Raw genomic sequence first — 24,652 nt, 5'->3', positions numbered from 1 at the left:
CTGTAACTTTCTTATGTCGCCCCTACATTTAAGCTTCTACTCAGCCTTCATTTTCAGCGGACTAGGACTAGCCTTCCACCGAACCCACCTAGTATCCGCCCTACTATGCCTTGAAAGCATAATATTATCGATATTCGTAGGCCTATCAATATGATCCATCGAAAACCAAGTCTCCTCATTCACCATGGTACCAATTCTCATGCTAACCTTCTCAGCGTGTGAGGCGGGCACAGGCCTGGCCATCCTAGTAGCCTCCACCCGCACACATGGCTCCGACCATCTACACAACCTAAACCTCCTGCAATGCTAAAAATCATCCTACCCACAATCATACTTCTTCCAACAGCCCTGCTGTCTCCACCAAAATTTCTATGGACTAACACCACCTTATACAGCCTCCTAATCGCTGCCCTAAGCCTACAGTGATTAATCCCAACCTACTACCCCTACAAATTTTTATCCAACTGAACAGGAATTGACCAAATCTCATCCCCCCTCCTAGTACTATCCTGCTGACTACTCCCACTCATAATCATAGCAAGCCAAAACCACCTGCAACAAGAACCCCTACAACGCAAACGAATCTTTATCTCAACCTTAGTCGCAGTCCAGCCATTCATCCTACTAGCCTTTTCCACCACAGAACTAGCACTATTTTACATCTCATTTGAAGCAACCCTCATTCCCACCCTAATCTTAATCACCCGATGGGGGAACCAACCAGAACGCCTAAGCGCTGGCATCTACCTGCTATTCTACACGCCAGTAAGCTCTCTACCCCTGCTAATCACAATCATACACCTATACGTGAAAATTGGCACCCTGCACCTGCCAACCCTACAACTAACCCACCCAACCCTATCCACCTCATGGACAGGAATACTATCAGGTCTAGCACTGCTCATAGCATTCATAGTAAAAGCCCCACTATACGGCCTACACCTCTGACTGCCAAAAGCCCACGTAGAAGCACCCATCGCAGGCTCAATACTCCTCGCCGCCCTACTACTAAAGCTAGGAGGATACGGAATTATACGAGTCACTCTATTTATGGGCCCACTGTCCAACCTCCTGCACTACCCCTTCCTAACCCTGGCCCTATGAGGCGCCCTAATGACTAGCTCAATCTGCCTACGACAGACAGACCTAAAATCACTAATCGCTTATTCATCCGTTAGCCACATAGGCCTAGTTATCGCCGCAGGAATAATCCAAACCCACTGATCATTCTCAGGGGCAATGATCCTAATAATTTCCCATGGACTAACTTCCTCCATACTATTCTGCCTAGCCAACACAAACTATGAACGTACGCACAGCCGAATTCTACTACTCACACGAGGCCTACAACCTCTCCTACCACTCATAGCTACCTGATGATTGCTGGCCAATCTAACAAACATAGCCTTACCCCCAACAACAAACCTCATAGCAGAGCTAACCATTATAATCACCTTATTCAACTGATCTGCCTTCACGATCATCCTAACAGGAATCGCAACCCTACTAACCGCCTCCTACACCTTATTCATACTACTAATGACCCAACGAGGCTCAATCCCCTCCCACATCACATCTATGCAAAACTCAACCACGCGAGAACACCTGCTCATAACACTCCACATTATCCCAATATTCCTCCTAATCCTCAAACCCGAACTGATCTCCGGAATCCCCTCATGCAAGTATAGTTTAAACCAAACATTAGACTGTGATTCTAAGAATAGAAGTTCAAACCTTCTTACCTGCCGAGGGGAGGGTTTAACCAACAAGAGCTGCTAACTCTTACATCTGAGCCTAAAACCTCAGCCCCCTTACTTTTAAAGGATAACAGCAATCCACTGGTCTTAGGAACCACCCATCTTGGTGCAAATCCAAGTAAAAGTAGTGAACCCCACACTACTAATCAACTCCCTCACACTACTCACGCTGACAATCCTCCTAACCCCAATCATCCTGCCATTTCTATTTAAAAACTTTAAAAACACCCCACAAGCCACCACCCGCGCTGTTAAAACCGCATTCCTAATTAGCCTAGCCCCTACAACCGCATTCATCTACTCGGGAGTAGAATCTGTCACCTGCCACTGGGAGTGAAAATTCATTATAAACTTTAAAATCCCCCTGAGCCTAAAAATAGACCAATACTCAATAACATTTCTTCCAATCGCCCTATTTGTAACATGATCAATCCTACAATTCGCCATATGATACATGGCCTCAGAGCCATACGTAACAAAATTTTTCACCTACCTACTGACATTCCTAGTCGCCATACTCCTCCTAACAACCGCAAACAACATATTCCTCCTATTCGTAGGCTGGGAAGGAGTACGAATCATGTCCTTCCTTCTCATCGGCTGATGACAAGGCCGAGCAGATGCCAACACCGCCGCCCTACGAGCCGTAATCTACAACCGAATCGGAGACATCGGACTGATCCTGAGCATAGCATGACTAGCTTCAACATTCAACACCTGAGAGATCCAACAAGCCGTACACCCCCACCAAACCCCAATCCTCCCCCTCATAGGATTAATCCTCGCAGCCGCAGGAAAATCCGCCCAATTTGGACTCCACCCATGACTGCCCGCAGCAATAGAAGGCCCCACCCCAGTATCAGCCCTACTGCACTCCAGTACCATAGTAGTAGCCGGAATCTTCCTGCTCATCCGCATGCACCCCCTGCTAGCCACCAACCAGACAGCCCTAACTGCCTGCCTATGCCTAGGTGCTCTATCAACCCTATTCGCTGCCACATGCGCCCTAACCCAAAATGACATCAAAAAAATCATTGCTTTCTCAACATCCAGCCAACTAGGACTAATAATAGTCACTATCGGACTAAACCTCCCACAACTAGCCTTCCTACACATCTCAACCCATGCCTTCTTTAAAGCCATACTATTCCTATGCTCAGGGTCTATCATCCACAACCTAAACGGAGAACAAGATATCCGAAAGATAGGAGGCCTACAGAAAATACTCCCAGTCACTACTTCCTGCCTAACCATCGGAAACCTGGCGCTGATAGGAACCCCATTCCTAGCCGGATTCTACTCAAAAGACCTCATCATCGAAAGCTTAAACACATCATACCTAAATACTTGAGCCCTACTCCTAACCCTTATAGCCACAGCATTCACCGCAACCTACAGCATCCGCATAACCATCCTAGTCCAAGCTGGACAAACCCGAATCCCCCCAATAGTATCAATAAACGAAAACAACCCACTAATCACCGCCCCCCTAACCCGACTCGCCCTAGGCAGCATTACAGCAGGAATAATCATTACCTCTTTCATCACACCAACCAAAACCCCCCCAATAACCATACCCCTTATCACCAAAACCGCTGCCATCCTCATAACAATCCTAGGAATCATCCTAGGCCCCTCATGTACAGGGCCACACCCCTCTAACGGCGCAAGCTTACATAGAAACATTATTAACAGACCTAGACAGATACAAAAACCCCTACAAGACCACGTATTAACTAACCCTGTTAACCCGACTCAGGAGCGCCTATAAGAGCGATTAAAATCTGTGAAAGGAACTCGGCAAATTAATAAGGCCCGACTGTTTACCAAAAACATAGCCTTCAGCAAATTAAACAAGTATTGAAGGTGATGCCTGCCCGGTGACTTAGGTTTAACGGCCGCGGTATCCTAACCGTGCAAAGGTAGCGCAATCAATTGTCCCATAAATCGAGACTTGTATGAATGGCTAAACGAGGTCTTAACTGTCTCTCACAGATAATCAGTGAAATTGATCTCCCCGTGCAAAAGCGGGGATGTGAACATAAGACGAGAAGACCCTGTGGAACTTAAAAATCAACGACCACCGCGAATCCTCAATCAACCCCACTGGGGCCACTACCATCGCAGAGCCTGGTCGATATTTTTCGGTTGGGGCGACCTTGGAGGAGAACAAATCCTCCAAAAACAAGACCATACCTCTTTACCTAGAGCTACCCCTCAAAGTGCTAACAGTGACCAGACCCAATATAATTGATTAATGGACCAAGCTACCCCAGGGATAACAGCGCAATCCCCCTCAAGAGCCCATATCGACAGGGGGGTTTACGACCTCGATGTTGGATCAGGACATCCTAATGGTGCAGCCGCTATTAAGGGTTCGTTTGTTCAACGATTAACAGTCCTACGTGATCTGAGTTCAGACCGGAGCAATCCAGGTCGGTTTCTATCTATGACACACTCTCCCCAGTACGAAAGGACCGGGAAAGTGGGGCCAATACCACAAGCACGCCCCCCCCCCTCTAAGCAGTGAAACCAACTAAACCGTGAAGAGGGCCTTCCCCCACCACTTTCAATCCTAGAAAAGGACCAGCTAGAGTGGCAGAGCCCGGCAAGTGCAGAAGGCTTAAGCCCTTTCCCCAGAGGTTCAAATCCTCTCCCTAGCTTCACCCATGATTCAAATAACAACACTAAGCTGCCTCATTATATCCCTCCTATACATCATCCCAATCCTGATTGCCGTAGCCTTCCTAACCCTAGTAGAACGGAAAATCCTAAGCTACATACAATCCCGCAAAGGCCCTAACGTTGTCGGGCCTTTTGGCCTACTTCAACCATTTGCGGACGGACTGAAACTATTTACCAAAGAGCCCATCCGACCCTCTACCTCTTCCCCACTTCTATTCATTCTGATACCAATACTAGCCCTTGTCCTAGCCCTCACCACTTGAGCACCACTACCACTCCCATTTCCCCTAGCAGATCTAAACCTCGGAGTTCTCCTCCTAATAGCCATGTCAAGCCTAGCCGTCTACTCAGTCCTATGATCAGGCTGAGCCTCGAACTCAAAATACGCACTAATCGGAGCCCTACGGGCAGTAGCACAGACCATTTCATACGAAGTGACACTGGCCATAATCCTGCTATCAATAATCATACTAAGCGGAAGCTACACACTCAGCTCCTTTGCCATCGCACAGGAGCCTCTATACTTCATTTTCTCCTCATGACCCCTAGCAATAATATGATACGTATCCACCCTAGCAGAGACAAACCGAGCTCCTTTTGACCTCACAGAGGGCGAATCTGAGCTAGTCTCAGGGTTTAACGTTGAATACGCCGCAGGACCCTTCGCCTTATTCTTCCTAGCTGAATATGCGAACATTATGCTAATAAATACACTTACAGCCATCATATTCCTAAACCCAAGCGCCCTAGGGCCACCCACAGAACTATTCCCCGTCATCCTAGCCACAAAAGTCCTCCTACTATCTTCTGGTTTCTTATGGGTCCGAGCTTCATACCCACGATTCCGATATGACCAACTAATGCACCTACTATGAAAAAACTTCCTACCCCTCACACTAGCTCTGTGCCTCTGACACATCAGCATACCTATCTGCTATGCAGGCCTACCTCCTTACATAAGGAAATGTGCCTGAACTACAAAGGGTCACTATGATAAAGTGAACATAGAGGTATAACAGCCCTCTCATTTCCTGTTGACCTTAGAAAAGTAGGAATTGAACCCACACAAGAGAAATCAAAATTCTCCATACTTCCCTTATATTATTTTCTAGTAGAGTCAGCTAATCAAGCTATCGGGCCCATACACCGAAAATGATGGTTTAACCCCCTCCTCTACTAATGAACCCTTACGCGACCCCAATCATAACCTTCAGCCTCATCTTGGGCACCACAATCACAATTTCCAGCAACCACTGAGTTCTGGCCTGGACAGGACTGGAGATCAACGCACTAGCCATCATTCCCCTAATTGCCAAATCCCACCACCCACGAGCAGTAGAAGCCGCAACGAAATACTTCCTAACCCAAGCAGCTGCTTCCGCCCTGGTCCTATTCTCTAGCATAACCAATGCCTGAGTCACCGGCCAATGAGACATCACACAAATAAACCACCCAACCTCCTGTCTACTACTGACAGCAGCAATCGCTATTAAACTGGGCCTAGTGCCATTTCACTTCTGATTCCCAGAAGTACTACAAGGATCGCCACTAATAACAGCCCTGCTACTCTCGACCCTCATAAAATTCCCCCCACTAACCCTGCTCCTACTAACATCCAAATCCCTCGACCCAGCTCTACTCACCGCCATGGCCCTAGCCTCAACAGCACTAGGAGGCTGAATAGGACTGAACAAAACACAAACACGCAAAATCCTAGCCTTCTCGTCCATCTCCCACTTAGGCTGAATCGCCATCATCCTAGTTTACAGCCCCAAATTGGCCTTACTTACCTTCTACCTATACACAATCATAACATCAGCCGTATTCCCAGCCCTTAACAAAATCAAAGCCCTTAACCTATCCATGATCACAACCTCATGAACAAAAACCCCAGTGCTAAACGCCACCCTAATACTAGTACTTTTATCCCTAGCAGGCCTCCCCCCATTAACAGGCTTTATACCAAAGTGACTTATCATCCAAGAACTAACTAAACAGGAAATAACACCAGCAGCCATGGCAATTGCCATGCTATCACTGCTCAGCCTCTTCTTCTACCTACGCCTCGCATACCACTCAACAATTACCCTTCCCCCCAACTCCTCTAACCACATAAAACAATGATACACTAGCAAAGCCCCAAGCACACCTACTGCGGTCCTTGCCTCACTATCAATCCTCTTACTTCCCCTGTCCCCAATAATACATGCCATTGTCTAGAAACTTAGGATAACACCCCAAACCGAAGGCCTTCAAAGCCTTAAATAAGAGTTAAACCCTCTTAGTTTCTGCACATTAAGACTTACAGAATATTAACCTGTATCTTCTGAATGCAAGTCAGACGCTTTAATTAAGCTAAAGCCTCCCTAGACAGATGGGCTTCGATCCCACAAAACTCTAGTTAACAGCTAAATGCCTAAACCAATTGGCTTCTGCCTACAAAGACCCTGACGCACCCTAGTGCGCATCGATGAGCTTGCAACTCAACATGAATTTCACTACAGAGCCGATAAGAAGAGGAATTAAACCTCTGTAAAAAGGACTACAGCCTAACGCTTCAACACTCAGCCATCTTACCCGTCACCTTCATCAACCGATGACTATTTTCCACTAACCATAAGGATATTGGCACCCTGTACCTCATCTTCGGGGCATGAGCAGGAATAGTCGGCACCGCACTCAGCCTATTAATCCGCGCAGAACTAGGACAACCAGGAACTCTCCTAGGCGACGACCAAATTTACAATGTAATCGTTACCGCTCACGCCTTTGTAATAATCTTCTTTATAGTCATACCCATCATGATCGGAGGATTCGGCAACTGATTAGTCCCCCTCATAATCGGTGCCCCCGACATAGCATTCCCGCGAATAAACAACATAAGCTTTTGACTCCTCCCCCCATCATTCCTCCTCCTACTAGCCTCATCCACTGTAGAAGCTGGCGCCGGCACAGGCTGAACTGTCTACCCTCCCCTAGCAGGTAACCTTGCCCACGCCGGAGCTTCAGTAGACCTGGCTATCTTCTCACTCCACTTAGCCGGTATCTCCTCCATCCTTGGGGCCATCAACTTTATCACCACAGCCATCAACATAAAACCCCCCGCACTCTCACAATACCAAACCCCACTATTTGTCTGATCCGTACTAATTACCGCCATCCTACTCCTTCTATCACTCCCCGTACTCGCCGCCGGTATTACAATATTACTAACTGATCGAAACCTAAACACCACATTCTTCGACCCCGCTGGAGGAGGAGACCCAATCCTGTACCAACACCTATTCTGATTCTTCGGACACCCAGAAGTCTATATTCTGATCCTACCGGGGTTCGGAATCATCTCACACGTAGTCACGTACTACTCAGGCAAAAAGGAGCCCTTCGGCTACATGGGAATAGTCTGAGCCATACTATCCATCGGCTTCCTAGGATTCATCGTCTGAGCTCACCACATGTTTACAGTAGGAATAGACGTTGATACCCGAGCCTACTTTACATCAGCCACTATAATCATTGCCATCCCTACCGGAATCAAAGTATTTAGCTGACTAGCCACCCTGCACGGAGGAACAATCAAATGAGACCCCCCCAATACTATGAGCTCTAGGATTTATCTTCCTATTTACCATCGGAGGATTAACAGGAATCGTTCTTGCAAACTCTTCCCTAGACATCGCCCTGCACGACACGTACTACGTAGTTGCCCACTTCCACTACGTCCTATCCATAGGCGCCGTCTTTGCCATTCTAGCAGGATTTACTCACTGATTCCCACTACTCACTGGGTTTACCCTACACCAAACATGAGCAAAAGCCCACTTCGGGGTAATATTTACAGGAGTAAACCTAACGTTCTTCCCCCAGCACTTCCTAGGCCTAGCAGGAATACCCCGACGATACTCGGACTATCCCGACGCCTACACACTATGAAACACCATTTCCTCCATCGGCTCCCTAATCTCAATAGTAGCCGTAATCATACTAATATTCATCATCTGAGAAGCCTTTTCGGCCAAACGAAAAGTCCTACAACCAGAACTAACTACCACAAACGTTGAATGAATCCACGGCTGCCCTCCCCCATACCATACTTTCGAGGAACCGGCCTTCGTCCAAGTACAAGAAAGGAAGGAATCGAACCCTCACATGCTGGTTTCAAGCCAACTGCATTCACCGCTCATGCTTCTTTCTTATGAGACGTTAGTAAACCAATTACATAGCCTTGTCAAGACTAAATCACAGGTAAAAATCCTGTACATCTCATGTGGCCAACCACTCCCAACTAGGATTCCAAGACGCCTCATCACCCATCATAGAAGAACTCGTTGAATTCCACGACCACGCCCTAATCGTTGCCCTAGCTATCTGCAGCCTAGTTCTCTACCTTTTAGCCCACATACTAACAGAAAAACTCTCGTCCAATGCTGTAGACGCCCAAGAAGTAGAGCTGATCTGGACAATCCTACCTGCTATCGTCCTGGTACTCCTCGCCCTCCCATCCCTACAAATCCTCTACATAATGGACAAAATCGATGAACCAGACCTCACCCTAAAAGCCATCGGCCACCAATGATACTGAAGCTACGAATACACAGACTTCAAAGACCTATCATTCGACTCCTACATAGTGCCCACCCCAGACTTACCCAACGGCCACTTCCGACTGCTAGAAGTTGACCACCGCGTAGTTATCCCAATAGAATCCCCCATCCGCGTGATCATTACTGCAGGAGACGTACTCCACTCCTGAGCAGTCCCAACGCTCGGAGTTAAAACAGACGCAATCCCAGGCCGACTAAACCAAACTTCATTCATTACCACCCGGCCTGGGATTTTTTACGGACAATGCTCAGAAATTTGCGGGGCTAATCACAGCTACATACCCATTGTAGTAGAATCAACCCCACTCCCACATTTCGAGGCCTGATCGTCCCTTCTATCATCATCCTAATCATTAAGAAGCTATGCAACAGCACTAGCCTTTTAAGCTAGCCAAAGAGGGACTTCCCCCTCCTTAATGATATGCCACAGCTTAACCCCGCACCATGATTTTCAATCATAATTATAACCTGATTAACCCTAGCACTCCTCATCCAACCAAAACTACTAGCCTTCACCACAACCAACCCCCCATCAAATAAGACCTCCCTCACTACCAAACCCACACCATGATCCTGACCATGAACCTAAGCTTCTTTGACCAATTTTCCAGCCCCAATCTATTCGGCATCCCCTTAATCCTACTATCCCTACTCTTCCCAGCCCTACTATTCCCGTCCCCAAACAACCGATGAATCAACAACCACCTTTCTACTATCCAAACATGACTCCTTCACCTAATCACAAAACAACTAATAGTCCCACTCAACAAAAATGGCCACAAATGAGCCATAATATTTACATCCCTAATAATCATACTTCTTACAATCAACCTTCTAGGCCTCCTTCCATATACATTCACCCCAACCACCCAACTATCTATGAACATAGCCCTAGCCTTCCCACTATGGCTCGCCACACTACTAACAGGCCTACGAAACCAACCATCAGCCTCTTTAGCCCACCTATTACCCGAAGGTACCCCTACACCCCTAATCCCCGCACTAATCCTGATCGAAACAACCAGCCTACTAATCCGCCCCCTAGCCCTCGGAGTCCGCCTTACAGCCAACCTTACAGCAGGACACTTACTCATCCAACTCATCTCTACAGCCTCCATTGCATTAATACCCACCCTTCCTGCAGTATCCATCCTAACAATAATCATCCTACTACTCCTAACCATCCTAGAAGTAGCAGTAGCCATAATCCAGGCCTACGTCTTCGTGCTCCTTCTAAGCCTATACTTACAAGAAAACATCTAATGGCACACCAAGCACACTCATACCACATAGTTGACCCAAGCAATAGAATACCACGAAGCCCCATTCTCAATCGCTGATAGCGTCTACGGATCTACCTTCTTCGTTGCCACTGGATTCCACGGACTCCACGTAATCATCGGATCCTCCTTCCTGACCGTCTGCCTCTTCCGACTGATCAAGTTCCACTTTACATCAGACCACCACTTCGGATTCGAGGCAGCAGCCTGATACTGACACTTCGTAGACGTCATCTGACTATTCCTCTACATAACCATCTACTGATGAGGATCTTGCTCTTCTAGTATATTAATTACAATTGACTTCCAATCTCTAGAATCTGGTATAAACCCAGAGGAGAGCAATGAACGCACTCATGTTCATATTCGCCCTATCATCAATCCTAAGCGCCGCCCTAACCGCATTAAACTTCTGACTCGCCCAAATAAACCCCGACTCAGAGAAACTCTCACCGTACGAATGTGGATTCGACCCACTTGGATCTGCTCGATTACCATTCTCAGTCCGATTCTTCCTCAGTAGCCATCCTGTTCGTCCTATTCGACCTAGAAATCGCCCTCCTACTCCCCCTGCCATGAGCCGTCCAACTCCAATCCCCCCTAATGACCCTCACCTGAACTGTAGTGATCCTCCTTCTCCTAACACTCGGACTGGCCTACGAGTGAATTCAAGGGGGCCTAGAATGAGCAGAATAACAGAAAGTTAGTCTAACCAAAAAGATAGCTGGTTTCGACCCAGCAGATTACAGCCAACCCTGTAACTTTCTTATGTCGCCCCTACATTTAAGCTTCTACTCAGCCTTCATTTTCAGCGGACTAGGACTAGCCTTCCACCGAACCCACCTAGTATCCGCCCTACTATGCCTTGAAAGCATAATATTATCGATATTCGTAGGCCTATCAATATGATCCATCGAAAACCAAGTCTCCTCATTCACCATGGTACCAATTCTCATGCTAACCTTCTCAGCATGTGAGGCGGGCACAGGCCTGGCCATCCTAGTAGCCTCCACCCGCACACATGGCTCCGACCATCTACACAACCTAAACCTCCTGCAATGCTAAAAATCATCCTACCCACAATCATACTTCTTCCAACAGCCCTGCTGTCTCCACCAAAATTTCTATGGACTAACACCACCTTATACAGCCTCCTAATCGCTGCCCTAAGCCTACAGTGATTAATCCCAACCTACTACCCCTACAAATTTTTATCCAACTGAACAGGAATTGACCAAATCTCATCCCCCCTCCTAGTACTATCCTGCTGACTACTCCCACTCATAATCATAGCAAGCCAAAACCACCTGCAACAAGAACCCCTACAACGCAAACGAATCTTTATCTCAACCTTAGTCGCAGTCCAGCCATTCATCCTACTAGCCTTTTCCACCACAGAACTAGCACTATTTTACATCTCATTTGAAGCAACCCTCATTCCCACCCTAATCTTAATCACCCGATGGGGGAACCAACCAGAACGCCTAAGCGCTGGCATCTACCTGCTATTCTACACGCTAGTAAGCTCTCTACCCCTGCTAATCACAATCATACACCTATACGTGAAAATTGGCACCCTGCACCTGCCAACCCTACAACTAACCCACCCAACCCTATCCACCTCATGGACAGGAATACTATCAGGTCTAGCACTGCTCATAGCATTCATAGTAAAAGCCCCACTATACGGCCTACACCTCTGACTGCCAAAAGCCCACGTAGAAGCACCCATCGCAGGCTCAATACTCCTCGCCGCCCTACTACTAAAGCTAGGAGGATACGGAATTATACGAGTCACTCTATTTATGGGCCCACTGTCCAACCTCCTGCACTACCCCTTCCTAACCCTGGCCCTATGAGGCGCCCTAATGACTAGCTCAATCTGCCTACGACAGACAGACCTAAAATCACTAATCGCTTATTCATCCGTTAGCCACATAGGCCTAGTTATCGCCGCAGGAATAATCCAAACCCACTGATCATTCTCAGGGGCAATGATCCTAATAATTTCCCATGGACTAACTTCCTCCATACTATTCTGCCTAGCCAACACAAACTATGAACGTACGCACAGCCGAATTCTACTACTCACACGAGGCCTACAACCTCTCCTACCACTCATAGCTACCTGATGATTGCTGGCCAATCTAACAAACATAGCCTTACCCCCAACAACAAACCTCATAGCAGAGCTAACCATTATAATCACCTTATTCAACTGATCTGCCTTCACGATCATCCTAACAGGAATCGCAACCCTACTAACCGCCTCCTACACCTTATTCATACTACTAATGACCCAACGAGGCTCAATCCCCTCCCACATCACATCTATGCAAAACTCAACCACGCGAGAACACCTGCTCATAACACTCCACATTATCCCAATATTCCTCCTAATCCTCAAACCCGAACTGATCTCCGGAATCCCCTCATGCAAGTATAGTTTAAACCAAACATTAGACTGTGATTCTAAGAATAGAAGTTCAAACCTTCTTACCTGCCGAGGGGAGGGTTTAACCAACAAGAGCTGCTAACTCTTACATCTGAGCCTAAAACCTCAGCCCCCTTACTTTTAAAGGATAACAGCAATCCACTGGTCTTAGGAACCACCCATCTTGGTGCAAATCCAAGTAAAAGTAGTGAACCCCACACTACTAATCAACTCCCTCACACTACTCACGCTGACAATCCTCCTAACCCCAATCATCCTGCCATTTCTATTTAAAAACTTTAAAAACACCCCACAAGCCACCACCCGCGCTGTTAAAACCGCATTCCTAATTAGCCTAGCCCCTACAACCGCATTCATCTACTCGGGAGTAGAATCTGTCACCTGCCACTGGGAGTGAAAATTCATTATAAACTTTAAAATCCCCCTGAGCCTAAAAATAGACCAATACTCAATAACATTTCTTCCAATCGCCCTATTTGTAACATGATCAATCCTACAATTCGCCATATGATACATGGCCTCAGAGCCATACGTAACAAAATTTTTCACCTACCTACTGACATTCCTAGTCGCCATACTCCTCCTAACAACCGCAAACAACATATTCCTCCTATTCGTAGGCTGGGAAGGAGTACGAATCATGTCCTTCCTTCTCATCGGCTGATGACAAGGCCGAGCAGATGCCAACACCGCCGCCCTACGAGCCGTAATCTACAACCGAATCGGAGACATCGGACTGATCCTGAGCATAGCATGACTAGCTTCAACATTCAACACCTGAGAGATCCAACAAGCCGTACACCCCCACCAAACCCCAATCCTCCCCCTCATAGGATTAATCCTCGCAGCCGCAGGAAAATCCGCCCAATTTGGACTCCACCCATGACTGCCCGCAGCAATAGAAGGCCCCACCCCAGTATCAGCCCTACTGCACTCCAGTACCATAGTAGTAGCCGGAATCTTCCTGCTCATCCGCATGCACCCCCTGCTAGCCACCAACCAGACAGCCCTAACTGCCTGCCTATGCCTAGGTGCTCTATCAACCCTATTCGCTGCCACATGCGCCCTAACCCAAAATGACATCAAAAAAATCATTGCTTTCTCAACATCCAGCCAACTAGGACTAATAATAGTCACTATCGGACTAAACCTCCCACAACTAGCCTTCCTACACATCTCAACCCATGCCTTCTTTAAAGCCATACTATTCCTATGCTCAGGGTCTATCATCCACAACCTAAACGGAGAACAAGATATCCGAAAGATAGGAGGCCTACAGAAAATACTCCCAGTCACTACTTCCTGCCTAACCATCGGAAACCTGGCGCTGATAGGAACCCCATTCCTAGCCGGATTCTACTCAAAAGACCTCATCATCGAAAGCTTAAACACATCATACCTAAATACTTGAGCCCTACTCCTAACCCTTATAGCCACAGCATTCACCGCAACCTACAGCATCCGCATAACCATCCTAGTCCAAGCTGGACAAACCCGAATCCCCCCAATAGTATCAATAAACGAAAACAACCCACTAATCACCGCCCCCCTAACCCGACTCGCCCTAGGCAGCATTACAGCAGGAATAATCATTACCTCTTTCATCACACCAACCAAAACCCCCCCAATAACCATACCCCTTATCACCAAAACCGCTGCCATCCTCATAACAATCCTAGGAATCATCCTAGCCCTAGAACTATCGAACATAACACACACCCTCACTCACCCCAAACCAACCCCCCTCATAAACTTCTCCTCTGCATTAGGGTACTTCAACCCCCTAGTACACCGATTCTTCTCCAAAAACCTACTAGAAAAGGGACAAAACATTGCCCTACACTTGATCGACCTCTCCTGACTCAAAAAAATAGGGCCAGAGGGCCTTGCTGAACTACAAGTAGCCGCAAGCAAAGCCGCAACCTCAATACACACAGGGCTAATTAAGGCCTACCTAGGATCCTTCGCCCTCTCCATCCTGGTAATAATCCTAATAACACACAGACTCACTAATGGCCCCTAACATCCGCAAATCCCATCCCCTACTAAAAATAATCAACAACTCCCTAATCGACCTACCCGCCCGCTCCAACATCTCTGCCTGATGAAACTTCGGCTCCCTTCTAGCCATCTGCTTAGCCACACAAATCCTAACAGGCCTGCTACTAGCCATACACTACACCGCAGACACTTCACTCGCCTTCTCCTCAGTAGCTCACACATGCCGAGACGTCCAGTACGGATGGCTCATCCGCAACCTCCACGCCAACGGTGCTTCGCTCTTCTTTATCTGCATCTACTTACACATCGGACGAGGCCTCTACTACGGCTCCTACCTATACAAAGAAACCTGAAACACAGGAGTAATCCTCCTACTCACCCTAATAGCAACTGCCTTCGTAGGGTATGTCCTACCATGAGGACAAATGTCATTCTGAGGGGCCACCGTAATCACCAACCTATTCTCAGCCATCCCGTACATTGGGCAAACTCTAGTAGAATGAGCCTGAGGAGGATTCTCAGTAGACAATCCAACCTTAACCCGATTCTTCGCCATCCACTTCCTACTGCCCTTCCTAATTGCAGGAATCACCCTAGTCCACCTAACCTTCCTACACGAATCAGGCTCAAATAACCCACTAGGAATCGTATCAGACTGCGACAAAATCCCATTCCACCCACACTTCTCCATGAAAGACAGCTTAGGGCTTACCCTAATAATCACCCCTCTAATAGCACTAGCCCTATTTTCACCGAACCTCCTGGTTCTTGGAATCCTAGTTGGGAGTGGTTGGCCACATGAGATGTACAGGATTTTTACCTGTGATTTAGTCTTGACAAGGCTATGTAATTGGTTTACTAACGTCTCATAAGAAAGAAGCATGAGCGGTTAATGCAGTTGGCTTGAAACCCATCCCCAGTGGTGCAAGTGCACTCTCTGAACTCACTGAAGTGCATCCCCAGTGCTGCCAGTGCATTCACTGGAGTCACTGCACTGCATCCCCAGTGGTGCCAGTGCAATCTCTGGACTCACTGCAGAGCATCCCCAGTGGTGCCAGTGCACTCTGTGGACTCACTGTAGTGCATCCCCAGTGGTGCCAGTGCACTCTCTGGACTCACTGCACTGCATCCCCAGTGGTGCCAGTGCAATCTCTGGACTCACTGCAGTGCATCCCCAGTGGTGCCAGTGCACTCTCTGGACTCACTGCACTGCAGCCCCAGTGGTGCCAGTGCACTCTCTGGACTCACTGCACTGCATCCCCAGTGGTGCCAGTGCACTCTCTGGACTCACTGCAGTGCATCCCCAGTGGTGCCAGTGCACTCTCTGGACTCACTGCACTGCATCCCCAGTGGTGCCAGTGCACTCTCTGGAGTCACAGCACTGCATCCCCAGTGGTGCCAGTGCAATCTCTGGACTCACTGCACTGCATCCCCAGTGGTGACAGTGCACTCTCTGGACTCACTGAAGTGCATCCCCATTGGTGCCATTGCACTCTCTGCACTCACTGCACTGCATCCCCAGTGGTGCCAGTGCACTCTCTGGACTCACTGCACTGCATCCCCAGTGGTGCCAGTGCGCTCTCCGGAGTCACAGCACGGCATCCCCAGTGGTGCCAGTGCACTCACTGGACACACTGTACGGCATCACAGGTGGTGCCAGTGCACTCTCTGGACTCACTGCACAGCATCCCCAGTGGCGCCAGTGCATTCACTGGACTCACTGGACTGCATCACCAGTGGTACCAGTGCACTCTCTGGACTCACTGCACTGCATCCCCAGTGGTGCCAGTGCACTCTCTGGACTCACTGCACTGCATCCCCAGTGCACAGTGGTGCCAGTGCACTCTCTGGACTCACTGCAGTGCATCCCCAGTGGTGCCAGAGCACTCTCTGGACTCACTGCACTGCATCCCCAGTGGTGCCAGTGCACTCTCTGGACTCACTGCACCGCATCCCCAGTGGTGTCAGTACACTCTCTGGACTCACTGAAGTGCATCCCCAGTGGTGCCAGTGCACTCTCTGGACTCACTAAACTGCATAACCAGTGCTGCCAGTGCATTCACTGGACTCACTGTAATGCATCTCCAGTGGTGCCAGTGCACTCTCTGGACTCACTGCAGTGCATCCCCAGTGGTGCCAGTGAGCTCTCTGGACTCACTGCTCTGCATCCCCAGTGGTGCCAGTGTACTCACAGGATTCACTGCACTGCATCCCCAGTGGTGCTAGTGCACTCTCTGGACTCACTGCAGTGCATCCCCAGTGGTGCCAGAGCACTCTCTGGACTCACTGCACTGCATCCCCAGTGGTGCCAGTGCACTCTCTGGACTCACTGAAGTGCATCCCCAGTGGTGCCAGTACACTCACTGGACTCACTGCACTGCATCCCCAGTGGTGCCAGTGCACTCTCTGGACTCACTGAAGTGCATCCCCAGTGCTGCCAGTGCATTCACTGGAGTCACTGCACTGCATCCCCAGTGGTGCCAGTGCAATCTCTGGACTCACTGCAGAGCATCCCCAGTGGTGCCAGTGCACTCTGTGGACTCACTGTAGTGCATCCCCAGTGGTGCCAGTGCACTCTCTGGACTCACTGCACTGCATCCCCAGTGGTGCCAGTGCAATCTCTGGACTCACTGCAGTGCATCCCCAGTGGTGCCAGTGCACTCTCTGGACTCACTGCACTGCAGCCCCAGTGGTGCCAGTGCACTCTCTGGACTCACTGCAGTGCATCCCCAGTGGTGCCAGTGCACTCTCTGGACTCACTGCAGTGCATCCCCAGTGGTGACAGTGCACTCTCTGGACTCACTGCACCGCACCCCCAGTGGTGCCAGTGCACTCTCTGGACTCACTGCAGTGCATCCCCAGTGGTGCCAGTGCACTCTCTGGTCTCACTGCACTGCATCCCCAGTGGTGCCAGTGCAGTCTCTGGACTCACTGCACTGCATCCCCAGTGGTGCCAGTGCACTGTCTGGACTCACTGCAGTGCATCCCCAGTGGTGTCAGTGCACTCTCTGGACTCACTGTACTGCACCCCCAGTGGTGCCAGTGCACTCACTGGACTGACTGCACTGCATCCCCAGTGGTGCCAGTGCGCTCTCTGGAGTCACAGCACTGCATCCCCAGTGGTGCCAGTGCACTCACTGGACTCACTGCACTGCATCACAGGTGGTGCCAGTGCACTCTCTGGACTCACTGCAGTGAATCCCCGGTAGTGCCAGTGTACTCTCTGCAGTCACTGCACTGCATCCCCAGTGGTGCCAGTGCACTCACTGGACTCACTGGACTGCATCCCCAGTGGTGCCAGTGAACTCTCTGGACTCACTGCACTGCATCCCCAGTGGTGCCAGTGTACTCTCTGGACTCACTGCAGTGCATCCCCAGTGGTGCCAGTGCACTCTCTGGACTCACTGCACTGCATCCCCAGTGGTGCCAGTGCACTCTCTGGACTCACTGCACTGCATCCCCAGTGGTGTCAGTGCACTCTCTGGACTCATTGAAGTGCATCACCAGTTGTGCCAGTGCACTCTCTGGACTCAATGCACTGCATCCCCAGTGGTGCCAGTGCAATCTCTGGACTCACTGTAGTGCATCCCCAGTGGTGCCAGTGCACTCTCTGGACTCACTGCAGTGCATCCCCAGTGGTGCCAGTGCACTCTCTGGACTCACTGTACTGCATCACCAGTGGTGCCAGTGCACTCTCTGGACTCACTGCACTGCAGCCCCAGTGGTGCCAGTGCACTCTCTGGACTCACTGCACTGCAGCCCAGGTGGTGCCAGTGCAATCTCTGGACTCACTGCACTGCATCCCCAGTGGTGCCAGTGCACTCTCTGGACTCACTGCACTGCATCTCCAGTTTTGCCAGTGAAGTCTTTGGACTCACTGCAGTGCATCCCCAGTGGTGCCAGTGCACTCTCTGGAGTCACTGAAGTGCATCCCCAGTGGTGCCAGTGCACTCTCTGGACTCACTGCACTGCATGCCCAGTGGTGCCACTGCACTCTCTGGACTCACTGTACTGCATCCCCACTGGTACCAGTGCACTCTGTGGACTCACTGTACTGCATCCCCAGTGGTGACAGTGCACTCTCTGGACTCACTGCAGTGCATCCCCAGTGGTGCCAGTGCACTCTCTGGACTCACTGCAGTGCATCCCCAGTGGTGCCAGTGCACTCTCTGGACTCACTGCACTGCATCCCCAGTGGTGCCAGTGCACTCTCTGGACTCACTGCAGTGCATCCACAGTGGTGCCAGTGCACTCTCTGGACTCACTGCAGTGTATCCCCAGTGGTGCCAGTGCACTCTCTGGACTCACTGCACTGCCTCCCCAGTGGTGCCAGTGCATTCTCTGGACTCACTGCAGTGCATCACCAGTGGTGCCAGTGCACTCTCTGGACTCACTGTACTGCATCATCGGTGGTGCCAGTGCACTCTCTGGACTCACTGCACTGCATCCCCAGTGGTGCCAGTGCACTCTCTGGACTCACTGCACTGCATCCCCAGTGGTGCCAGTGCACTCTCTCGAGTCACTGCACTACATCCCCAGTAGTGCCAGTGCACTCTCTGGACTCACTGTACTGCATCATCGGTGGTGCCAGTGCACTCTCTGGACTCACTTCACTGCATCCCCAGTGGTGCCAGTGCACTCTCTGGACTCACTGCACTGCAGGCCCAGTGGTGCCAGTGCACTCTCTGGACTCACTGCACTGCATCCCCAGTGCTGCCAGTGCATTCACTGGAGTCACTGTACTTCATCTCCAGTGGTGCCAGTGCACTCTCTAGACTCACTGCACTGCATCCCCAGTGGTGCCAGTGAGCTCTCTGGACTCACTGCTCTGCATCCCCAGTGGTGCCAGTGTACTCACAGGATTCACTGCACTGCATCCCCAGTGGTGCTAGTGCACTCTCTGGACTCACTGCAGTGCATCCCCAGTGGTGCCAGTGCACTCTCTGGACTCACTGAAGTGCATTCTCAGTGGTGCCAGTGCACTCTCTGGACTCACTGAAGTGCATCCCTAGTAGTGCCAGTACACTCACTGGACTCACTGCACTGCATCCCCAGTGGTGCCAGTGCACTCTCTGGACTCACTGCACTGCATCCCCAGTGGTGCCACTGCACTCTCTGGACTCACTGTAGTGCATCCCCACTGGTGCCAGTGCACTCTCTGGACTCACTGCAGTGCATCCCCAGTGGTGCCAGTGCACTCTCTGCACTCACTTCACTGCATTCCCAGTGGTGCCAGTGCACTCTCTGGACTCACTGCACTGCATCCCCAGTGGTGCCAGTGAAGTCTTTGGACTCACTGCACTGCATCCCCAGTGTTGCCAGTGCACTCTGTGGAGTCACTCAAGTGCATCCCCAGTGGTGCCAGTGCACTCTCTGGACTCACTGTACTGCATCCCCACTGGTGCCAGTGCACTATGTGGACTCACTGTACTGCATCCCCAGCGGTGACAGTGCACTCTCTGGACTAACTGCAGTGCATCCCCAATGGTGCCAGTGCACTCTCTGGACTCACTGCAGTGCATCCCCAGTGGTGCCAGTGCACTCTCTGGTCTCACTGCACTGCATCCCCAGTGGTGCCAGTGCAGTCTCTGGACTCACTGCACTGCATCCCCAGTGGTGCCAGTGCACTCTCTGGACTCACTGCAGTGCATCCCCAGTGGTGTCAGTGCACTCTCTGGACTCACTGTACTGCACCCCCAGTGGTGCCAGTGCACTCACTGGACTGACTGCACTGCATCCCCAGTGGTGCCAGTGCGCTCTCTGGAGTCACAGCACTGCATCCCCAGTGGTGCCAGTGCACTCACTGGACTCACTGCACTGCATCACAGGTGGTGCCAGTGCACTCTCTGGACTCACTGCAGTGAATCCCCGGTGGTGCCAGTGTACTCTCTGCAGTCACTGCACTGCATCCCCAGTGGTGCCAGTGCACTCACTGGACTCACTGGACTGCATCCCCAGTGGTGCCAGTGAACTCTCTGGACTCACTGCATTGCATCCCCAGTGGTGCCAGTGTACTCTCTGGACTCACTGCAGTGCATCCCCACTGGTGCCAGTGCACTCTCTGGACTCACTGCACTGCATCCCCAGTGGTGCCAGTGCACTCTCTGGACTCACTGCACTGCATCCCCAGTGGTGTCAGTGCACTCTCTGGACTCACTGAAGTGCATTCTCAGTGGTGCCAGTGCACTCTCTGGACTCAATGCACTGCATCCCCAGTGGTGCCAGTGCACTCTCTGGACTCAGTGCACTGCATCCCCAGTGGTGCCAGTGCAATCTCTGGACTCACTGCACTGCATCCCCAGTGGTGCCACTGCACTCTCTGGACTCACTGCAGTGCATCCCCAGTGGTGCCAGTGCACTCTCTGGACTCACTGTACTGCATCACCAGTGGTGCCAGTGCACTCTCTGGACTCACTGCACTGCATCCCCAGTGGTGCCAGTGCACTCTCTGGACTCACTGCACTGCAGCCCCGGTGGTGCCAGTGCAATCTCTGGACTCACTGCACTGCATCCCCAGTGGTGCCAGTGCACTCTCTGGACTCACTGCACTGCATCTCCAGTTTTGCCAGTGAAGTCTTTGGACTCACTGCACTGCATCCCCAGTGGTGCCAGTGCACTCTCTGGAGTCACTGAAGTGCATCCCCAGTGGTGCCAGTGCACTCTCTGGACTCACTGCACTGCATCCCCAGTGGTGCCAGTGCACTCTCTGGACTCACTGCAGTGCATCCCCAGTGGTGCCAGTGCACTCTCTGGACTCACTGCAGTGCATCCCCAGTGGTGCCAGTGCACTCTCTGGACTCACTGCACTGCATCCCCAGTGGTGCCAGTGCACTCTCTGGACTCACTGCAGTGCATCCCCAGTGGTGCCAGTGCACTCTCTGGACTCACTGCACTGCATCCCCAGTGGTGCCAGTGCACTCTCTGGAGTCACAGCACTGCATCCCCAGTGGTGCCAGTGCAATCTCTGGACTCACTGCACTGCATCCCCAGTGGTGACAGTGCACTCTCTGGACTCACTGAAGTGCATCCCCATTGGTGCCATTGCACTCTCTGCACTCACTGCACTGCATCCCCAGTGGTGCCAGTGCACTCTCTGGACTCACTGCACTGCATCCCCAGTGGTGCCAGTGCGCTCTCCGGAGTCACAGCACGGCATCCCCAGTGGTGCCAGTGCACTCACTGGACACACTGTACGGCATCACAGGTGGTGCCAGTGCACTCTCTGGACTCACTGCACAGCATCCCCAGTGGCGCCAGTGCATTCACTGGACTCACTGCAGTGCATCACCAGTGGTGCCAGTGCACTCTCTGGACTCACTGCACTGCATCCCCAGTGGTGCCAGTGCACTCTCTGGACTCACTGCACTGCATCCCCAGTGGTGCCAGTGCATTCTCTGTACTCACTGCAGTGCATCACCAGTGGTGCCAGAGCACTCTCTGGACTCACTGCACTGCATCCCCAGTGGTGCCAGTGCACTCTCTGGACTCACTGCACCGCATCCCCAGTGGTGTCAGTACACTCTCTGGACTCACTGAAGTGCATCCCCAGTGGTGCCAGTGCACTCTCTGGACTCACTAAACTGCATAACCAGTGGTGCCAGTGCACTCTCTGGACTCACTGCACTGCATCCCCAGTGGTGCCAGTGCAATCTCTGGACTCACTGTAGTGCATCCCCAGTGGTGCCAGTGCACTCTCTGGACTCACTGCAGTGCATCCCCAGTGGTGCCAGTGCACTCTCTGGACTCACTGCACTGCATCCCCAGTGGTGCCAGTGCACTCTCTGCACTCACTGCACTGCATCCCCAGTGGTGCCAGTGAAGTCTCTGGACTCACTGCACTGCATCCCCAGTGGTGCCAGTGCACTCTCTGGATTCACTGCACTGCATCCCCAGTGGTGCCAGTGCACTCTCTCGAGTCACTGCACTACATCCCCAGTAGTGCCAGTGCACTCTCTGGACTCACTGAACTGCATCATCGGTGGTGCCAGTGCACTCTCTGGACTCACTTCACTGCATCCCCAGTGGTGCCAGTGCACTCTCTGGACTCACTGCACTGCAGGCCCAGTGGTACCAGTGCACTCACTGGACTCACTGTACTGCATCACCAGTGGTGCCAGTGCACTCTCTGGACTCACTGCACTGCATCCCCAGTGCTGCCAGTGCATTCACTGGACTCACTGTAATGCATCTCCAGTGGTGCCAGTGCACTCTCTGGACTCACTGCAGTGCATCCCCAGTGGTGCCAGTGAGCTCTCTGGACTCACTGCTCTGCATCCCCAGTGGTGCCAGTGTACTCACAGGATTCACTGCACTGCATCCCCAGTGGTGCTAGTGCACTCTCTGGACTCACTGCAGTGCATCCCCAGTGGTGCCAGTGCACTCTCTGGACTCACTGAAGTGCATTCTCAGTGGTGCCAGTGCACTCTCTGGACTCACTGAAGTGCATCCCCAGTGGTGCCAGTACACTCACTGGACTCACTGCACTGCATCCCCAGTGGTGCCAGTGCACTCTCTGGACTCACTACACTGCATCCCCAGTGGTGCCACTGCACTCTCTGGACTCACTGTAGTGCATCCCCAGTGGTGCCAGTGCACTCTCTGGACTCACTGCAGTGCATCCCCAGTGGTGCCAGTGCACTCTCTGCACTCACTTCACTGCATTCCCAGTGGTGCCAGTGCACTCTCTGGACTCACTGCACTGCATCCCCAGTGGTGCCAGTGAAGTCTTTGGACTCACTGCACTGCATCCCCAGTGTTGCCAGCGCACTCTGTGGAGTCACTCAAGTGCATCCCCAGTGGTGCCAGTGCACTCTCTGGACTCACTGCACTGCATGTCCAGTGGTGCCAGTGCACTCTCTGGACTCACTGTACTGCATCCCCAGTGGTGCCAGTGCACTATGTGGACTCACTGTACTGCATCCCCAGTGGTGACAGTGCACTCTCTGGACTCACTGCACCGCACCCCCAGTGGTGCCAGTGCACTCTCTGGACTCACTGCAGTGCATCCCCAGTGGTGCCAGTGCACTCTCTGGTCTCACTGCACTGCATCCCCAGTGGTGCCAGTGCAGTCTCTGGACTCACTGCACTGCATCCCCAGTGGTGCCAGTGCACTGTCTGGACTCACTGCAGTGCATCCCCAGTGGTGTCAGTGCACTCTCTGGACTCACTGTACTGCACCCCCAGTGGTGCCAGTGCACTCACTGGACTGACTGCACTGCATCCCCAGTGGTGCCAGTGCGCTCTCTGGAGTCACAGCACTGCATCCCCAGTGGTGCCAGTGCACTCACTGGACTCACTGCACTGCATCACAGGTGGTGCCAGTGCACTCTCTGGACTCACTGCAGTGAATCCCCGGTAGTGCCAGTGTACTCTCTGCAGTCACTGCACTGCATCCCCAGTGGTGCCAGTGCACTCACTGGACTCACTGGACTGCATCCCCAGTGGTGCCAGTGAACTCTCTGGACTCACTGCACTGCATCCCCAGTGGTGCCAGTGTACTCTCTGGACTCACTGCAGTGCATCCCCAGTGGTGCCAGTGCACTCTCTGGACTCACTGCACTGCATCCCCAGTGGTGCCAGTGCACTCTCTGGACTCACTGCACTGCATCCCCAGTGGTGTCAGTGCACTCTCTGGACTCATTGAAGTGCATCACCAGTTGTGCCAGTGCACTCTCTGGACTCAATGCACTGCATCCCCAGTGGTGCCAGTGCAATCTCTGGACTCACTGTAGTGCATCCCCAGTGGTGCCAGTGCACTCTCTGGACTCACTGCAGTGCATCCCCAGTGGTGCCAGTGCACTCTCTGGACTCACTGTACTGCATCACCAGTGGTGCCAGTGCACTCTCTGGACTCACTGCACTGCAGCC

General features: G+C 51.4%; 1 long non-coding RNA gene across 1 annotated transcript in view; it reads left to right on the top strand.

The window, feature by feature from the left end:
- The window catches only part of LOC136790099 (uncharacterized), a 219,571-nt gene that overhangs the window by 12,230 nt on the left and 182,689 nt on the right, over positions 1 to 24,652 (top strand). The window contains exon 2 of the long non-coding RNA XR_010829359.1: positions 15,589 to 15,626. This is a non-coding gene — a long non-coding RNA (uncharacterized lncRNA). The remainder of the gene's footprint in view (positions 1 to 15,588; positions 15,627 to 24,652) is intronic.

Source organism: Anser cygnoides, chromosome 2 (genome assembly GCF_040182565.1).
Source record: "Anser cygnoides isolate HZ-2024a breed goose chromosome 2, Taihu_goose_T2T_genome, whole genome shotgun sequence".
Classification (NCBI taxonomy): domain Eukaryota; kingdom Metazoa; phylum Chordata; class Aves; order Anseriformes; family Anatidae; genus Anser; species Anser cygnoides.
The sequence above is the reverse complement of the archived record's forward strand: the minus strand, read 5'-3'. Positions and strand labels throughout refer to the sequence as shown.